Consider the following 7,201-nt stretch of genomic DNA (forward strand, 5'->3'; position numbering starts at 1 on the left):
AGCAGGGAGGCGCCAAGGGCTCACTGCCCATGGCTGGCACAAGCCCTCAGCCTCCGAGGATGTGGTGCAGTCATAGTACCCCATGGCTGGTCCAAAATTTGTCAGCAGCCTCAGGAAAACCCCAAAAATAAGAGTAAAGTTATTCTGCTGCTGCTTGATGCCTTCTTCTGCCCAGAACAGTGTGGGACTGGCAGTGAACATGATGGGGAAGTTTTGGGACTGCTTACCCTGGGTTTAGAAGCTCCAGCCCTCACAAATCCATCCTGAGTCAAAAAATAGAAACCATGGTCACACCTATGCTCTTGTCCTTGGTCTTTTGTGCCTGTGCTTTGTTTTCCCAAACCAAAAATGTATTTCCTCCATGGATTTTGTTATATCTCCATTTACACTTTTACAAAAGGACGTAACTCAACTACAGGAATTTACAGTTCCATAAAAAGACTCATGATTAAGAAAAATCTGCAAATGTATTGTCTATATTTATACATCATTTATTTAACAATAAAGGGTTTATATTGGTGAGGAGCACTGTGAGATACTTCCCTTGACAGTGCTCAAAATAACTCTGCTGTTATCTCACACCTGTTTCAGCAGCAGCTGAGGGGAGATGTGGGCCTGAAAGTCAGGGTGAAAGAGTTCCCTGTCGTGACATCAGGGAGAGAGAGTCTGCAGCTCAAGAACAAAGAAAAGTGTTGACACCACAAACACAGTCGCAATGTTCCATTAAAACTGATGAAGCTTGAAATTCAAAACTGCTTGGAAAGGCTTGTATAAACTGCATAGGAAGCATTTCAAAATGGTAAGAAGGCATCTCTCCGACTCTGTTGGCAGCTACACTGATGTAGCAGATTTTCAAGGATGAAGTTCTCTGAGAGAAGTTTCTCAGGAAAGTTTGATCTCTTAGTGCTTTCAGTCAAACCCAGCCATGCCCTGAGTGCAAACAAACCCATTTAAGGAAAATAGCGACAGCACTGTTAAGTTTCCCATGTTTCCTGGGTTGTTCTCATATGCTTCTCACAAGGGATCTTGTGTCACGGGATTGTAGCTCACACATACAATTATTGTTTTATTCAATGTCCTAAAGCCATCCAATAAGAGTCCACATTCAGGTTTTTGTTTGGTTTTTTTTTAACAAGGGACTGAAACTGGTGTTTGGTATTGCAGTATGCTGAGCTTGCTGTCCCTGTCTATCAGTGTGCAGGGGGCTCACCCAAGCAGGGCAGTGACCATGCCCCAGCAGTTTTATGTGTTACCTCTGCCTGGAAGGGCTTGTCTCAAGGCAGGGTCTCTTCCCTGAGCACAGACTTGCAAATGGCCAGAAATCCTCCCAAGAATGGAAATAGGAAACAAGTCTCTGCCTCTCCTGGGAAAGAAATTAGATGTTTTAGATGTGGTGAGAAGTGGTTTATGGGGGATAGCAGCTACCACAGAGGGGAAAATGGTTGAGATTTTAAGATGGGGCAGCAGAAGGTTGAAGTGGAAAAGGCATCCAGCAATTATAAAGACATTAATTCAGTAATACAGATTATTATAATTTTAGACTATTATCATAATATCGTGGTGCCCTTATTTGTTTCATAATAAGGTTTCAGCAAAGACTGCAGCTCTCAGTGAAAAGTAAGTTTGGGAGCTACTGATTTCATTAATAAGGAGTGATTTGCTAGGCTTTAGTAAATATTAATTATTTAATCAACATTGCCTGTAATTTTAAGAGTTGTGAAAATCTTGATGTAGGAAGTTCATACCCATCTAATTCCCCTTGATGCTGTTATTCTGCAAAACACAGCCATAAGAAACTAAACCGTTAGAATTTGTTTCCAACTGCTTCTGAAGCTGCCAAGGAAAGCAAACCTGATTTTTAGAAAGTTCTTCCACTTGACTTCAGCCACCTTTTAGCTTCAGCAAAATTGTGTGCTTAGCAGTCTTAAGAAGCAGTGCATTTCCATCAGGTACCCATAGCTGTATTTTGGATCTGGAGTTAAGCACTTGACTGTGAATTTCTGATTAAACAGTAATTTTTTTTAAAAAAAAGTCCTCGTGATAAAAATTCATCAAAACTAGGGGCTCATATTGCTGCCTTCAACACTCATCTTTTCCTGTTGTTTCCTAACATACACATCATCAGTTTTATCTTGAACACTGTTTCAGAAAAATAAACTTACTGTATCATAATAATATTACTGCAAGAGTTCATATGCCTAAATAAATTTTTATATGATAACTTGCCAGAATTGCTCACCCATGCAAAATTAGTGACGTGCCAGCATTGGCAGATAAGCACATAACCATATTGCACCAACATTGGCAGGATTAGCACATAACCATATTTTCTGTCCGTTTTTTTTGGCAATAATCATTATACAAAAGATAGTAGTGAAGGGAAGCTGCCACACATGTGGTTTTAGTTTTGATAGCTTGGGTAACAGTCATGGGCACGGTGAAATGAAACAGAGGTGCAGAGGTTAGCACAACAGTGTTTCTGGAGGAGAAGTCCAGTGTTCTATTTGATAATCTCCTTACAACCGTTGCTTCTCGCTAGGTAAACTGAAGTGCTCTCAGCCAGGCCAACTGCAATAAAGTCACAAAATCACAGAATGGGCAAGGTTGGAGGGGACACATTGGGTCATGTGGTCCAATCTCCCTGCTCAAGCAGGGTCATCCCAGAGCACATTGCACAGGACTGCATCCAGACACTTCTAGAATATCTCTAGTGAGAGAGACTCCACAACATCTCTGGGCATTCTGTTCCAGTGCGTGGTCACTGCACAGTAAAGAAGCTCTTCCTGATATTCAGCTGGAACTCTATATGCATCAGTTTCTTCCTACTGCCTCTTCTCCTAATGCTTGCCATCACCAAGAAGAGCCTGGATCAATCCTCTTGACACTCTCCCTTCAGACACTGACAGACATTGACAAGATCTCCTCTCAGTCATCTCTTCTTGAGGCTGTACAGTCCCAGTTCCCTCAGTCTGTCCTTGTAAGAGAGATGGTCAAGTCCCTTAATCATCTTTGTAGCCCTTCACTCAACCCACTCCCGGAGCTCCATGTGTCTCTTGTAATAAGGACCCCAAAACTGAACAGAATACTCCAGATGTGGCCTCACTAGGCCTGTCACCTGCTGTTCAGCCAGTTCTCAATCCACCTCACTGTCCACTCATCCAGTCCACACTTCCTGAGTTTGCTTATAAGGATATTTTGAGAGACGCTGTCAAAAGCCTTGCTGAAGTCGAGGTAGACAATACTCACTGCTTTCTCCTCATCCATTCAGGGAGTTGTTTCATTGTAGGTCATCAGGCTGGTCAAACATGATTTATCTTGAGTGAATCTGTGCTGACTACCCCAATCACTTTCTTGTCATTCCTGTGGGCAGACGTGCCTCCAGATTGAGGCTCTCCATAACCTTTCCAGGGACTGAGGTGAGGCTGACCGGCCAGTCGTTCCCTGGGTCCTCCTCCTTGCCCTTTTTGAAGACCAGGGTGACCTTTGCTTTCTGCCACACCACCCAGATGCAAAGCCAGCATGGGGGCTCTGTGAAAGGGAACATGAGACCACAGCAGTTTGTGCTTCTCAGGCTTGTAGACAGTTGTCTTTTGTAGAAACACAATGCTCAATATATTTTTGTATGAGTCATTTATGTTCTTCCTCTTCAGTCTCTTCCCAAACAAGTTCTCAGTGTTTCCGCATATTACTTCTAGCCAGTATCACAGTAGTCACATATCTTATATAATAAAAAGTGCATGTAAGCTCGGAATACTCTCAATAAAATAGAGATCAATTATTAATTCCATAAAAACAACAACAACAACAACAAAATCTATGCAGAAAACTGTTGCCTTTTTAATGCAGAGAAACTTTATGTGAGAATCTCCTCCAGGGTGGTGGATCTTTTGATTTTTTTAATGTAAATCTCTTCAGACTGCTTTTTCTTTTCCTTTTGCAGAAATAAAATAAAAATTTTAAAAGTAGCTAGAAGGTAACATATTACCACATTATAAATTTGAACAAGTTCTTTTAATTTTTTTCATAAATGCCTTCAAAGCCAAAAGGGAATTCTGTACTTACATTCTGAAGCATCAACGTGATCTTGTGATTCACACTAAAATTCAATCTGACTAGCAATGTTTTAATGTAGTATAAGGGAAAACAAAGTTACCCCAAGGTTTCTGCTTATTCTGTACAGGGAAAGAATTATCTCTGTAGGAAAGCTAAAAAGCTGTATTATGCGCACGCATTTATGTGCCTGCATACATAGTTAATATAAAACACCTGATGTTTTTGTAGATGGTATATGACACTATAAGACGCCTGAATTCACGTGGAAGAGGTTTCCAGTCTGGGTGGGATGACTGAATCTGTCCTCGTGTGCAGGGGTATTCCCTGTGAGCCCACACCCTGCCTCTGCACATCCACACTGCCCCCAGGCTGCCTGCAGCCCCTGCTGCTCTGCAGACAGGGCTGCACCCCTGGGCAGCCTCTTGCCAGATGGCACCGAGATGCCTGTTCAGTGTCCAAGTAACTGGAGCAGCCCAGGCACTGTTCAGGTGTACGCACTGTCTGGGAGAGAGCTTGCTCTTCACTAAGTGTCCCAGCTCACTCTAACTGGCCGTGGTTTGCGTCCACCAGTGCGAATCAGTTGCTGTGTGGGTGCGCAAACATGAGGAGGTCAGATTCAGGAACAGTTTTCTGATTTCCCCTGGTGTTGTTTCCAGCGAGGCACTGTGATTCACCGAGGGAACTACCACAAATGTGCCTCTCATAAAAACCAGAGCTGTTGCATTGTGGAAAAGATTGGTTCCCCTCCCAACTCCTTGCAGCCCCTATCCACCTTCTTCCTTTGCAATTCAAAGTTACAGATATGCTTGTGTTTCCCCCCAGTGTGGAAAGGAGAAAACTTAGCTGTAATTACAAAGAAGTCTTTTGAGATCAAAAGGTGTCAACCATTTCTGGTAACTGTGTTTAGACTTCAAACTAAGTCAGCCAACTGCATGCTAAACCATGTCATGCTGAGATGCAAATAACTTGAAAGGTGAAGAGCAGAAGTCAGAGTACAGCCTGGGGAGTTCTGCCCCAAATACAGTGAGCTGAATCTCTCCTTCCTTATCCCTGGTGGGACAGAAATGAACATCAGAAGAAGGTAAAATCTATTGGTTGAGATAAGAGCAGTTGAAATAATTGAAGCAAAGTAAAATATAATAACAATAATTCTAATAACAGCTACAATGAAAAAGCAGATAAAAAAGTAAATAATAAAAGCCAAGAGAAATAAGTGATGCACAATCCAATTGCTTACCACCTACTGACTGATGCTCAGCCCATTCCTTTACAGTGAGCACCCTTCCTAGCTGATTCCTCTCGGGTTATATACTGATCTTGATGTTTTGTGGGCCAAAGGGATGTCATATCCCTTTGGCCAGTCCAGGTCATCCATCCTGGCCATGCTTCCTCACAGCTTCATGTTCAACCTGTTTATTGGCAGAACATGGAAAACTGAAAAGACCTTGACTTAAGTAAGCACTACTTGGCAACAAAGTGTGTTATCAATAATATTATCATACTACATCCAAAACACAGCACTGTACCAGCTACTAGGAAAAAAATTAACTCTATCCCAGGCAAAACCAAGACAGCAGGGCAAAGCAGCTGCTGTTTCCCACTCTAGAAGCCTGAGCTGTAGACCTGTTCCCTGCACGGCTCACTGAAGGCTCTCCCATGTGTGAGAACGCCAGCCTCCCATGCTGAGTTTTTAAAGAGCATTGTTAAATCCATATGTGTCTTTTGGCTCTCTGCTTTTTATTTCTGTGTTTTTTCTGCTGGCATCCTTAGAGTGTTAAAAGTTGCATTTAACCTTGTCAAAGGAAGACTGCTTCTGTTTTAAATTGAAGCATTTTTGTACACAAATCATATTTTGCTTGCAACATTTCCTTATGGTTAAATATTTGTGTTGGAATTCCTAAATTATAGTACAAAAACAGTTAAATGAGCTGAGGAAGAGCAACTTCTGTTCTGAAAGGGAGCATAATGATATCCTCAATATCTTGTAAATGAAACTACTTTATTTACAAGGCATTAGAAGGAATAGCAGCTATATATTTTATGACAAATAAAGCCTTTCTCTTTTTTTCCCCCCCAAATTTTATGAGCATATCATGATCTCCCCTAATGTCTTGGATTATTTTATTTTGCAGATTGCCTTCTCCTAAATGTTGACTGACAAGAGTTCTCAGGTTGAAATTTTATTTTCTCAGACATGTAGCTGACCTTCCTGGGGAAAGTCACAGTCCTTTCTTGGACAAGTGTGTATATAACCTGCTTGGGTTTATTTAAAATTTAATTTTCCTTGAATGTGCCAATGTGTGGCTTTAAGATTCACTCTTTTTTTTTTTTTGGACTTGATTAGGCATTTTCCCAGAAAAATTATTTTAACCATTAGTCCTACAAAATGACAAAACTTCACTAAAAATATTACATTTACAGACTTGTTGCACTACAGAAAGAGATAAATTAGGTTGGCTTGGCTTTTCTTAATCTGAACTGCAACCTCAGTGCTTCAAATCCTTAGAATAAATTTCCTTGTTACCATGGCCCAGGGCATTCCTTCTCCAGAGTTCTATAACAAATCCTGACTGTTACATGACTGCACACCCAGCAAACATTTCTGCATTTCTCAACTGAATTTTCTTGTGTTTTATTCCCACAAAAATTGGTCCCAATCTGATTTAGTGCAAATATGAAAATATCAGAAATATGCCTAAATAAAGGGATAACAAAGGAAACTACAAATATCTTTGATGCAAACTTCTTTTTATCCCGTTGAAATAAATAACAACATCTCCCTTTGGATAGAGATACTGATTGCATCCTTATTTTTTATTTTTCAATACATATTCCGAGAGAGAAAATCCATGACAGGTAGTGAAAATACATGGGAGACAAATATTATTACATGGTTGCAATCCAGTACACTGAGGTCCTTACTTCAGCTGGGACTTGATAATGGAGATAAAATAAACGATAAAGAACACTTCCTTTTCTTTAATATCTCTATGAAAATATACTTCATATTGACACAGAGATGGCAATAGAACTGCATTATTTTGTTTCTGCAGAAAAACTCTAGGTAAACAGCAGCCATTAATAAACCAGACAATTTTCTCCAATACTGAAAAAGATATGAGACCAGATTGTTCAGCTGATGAGCCTG

Source organism: Chamaea fasciata, unplaced genomic scaffold, assembly GCF_029207755.1.
Source record: "Chamaea fasciata isolate MVZ Bird 193981 ecotype frontalis unplaced genomic scaffold, bChaFas1.0.hap1 SCAF_5, whole genome shotgun sequence".
NCBI lineage: Eukaryota > Metazoa > Chordata > Aves > Passeriformes > Sylviidae > Chamaea > Chamaea fasciata.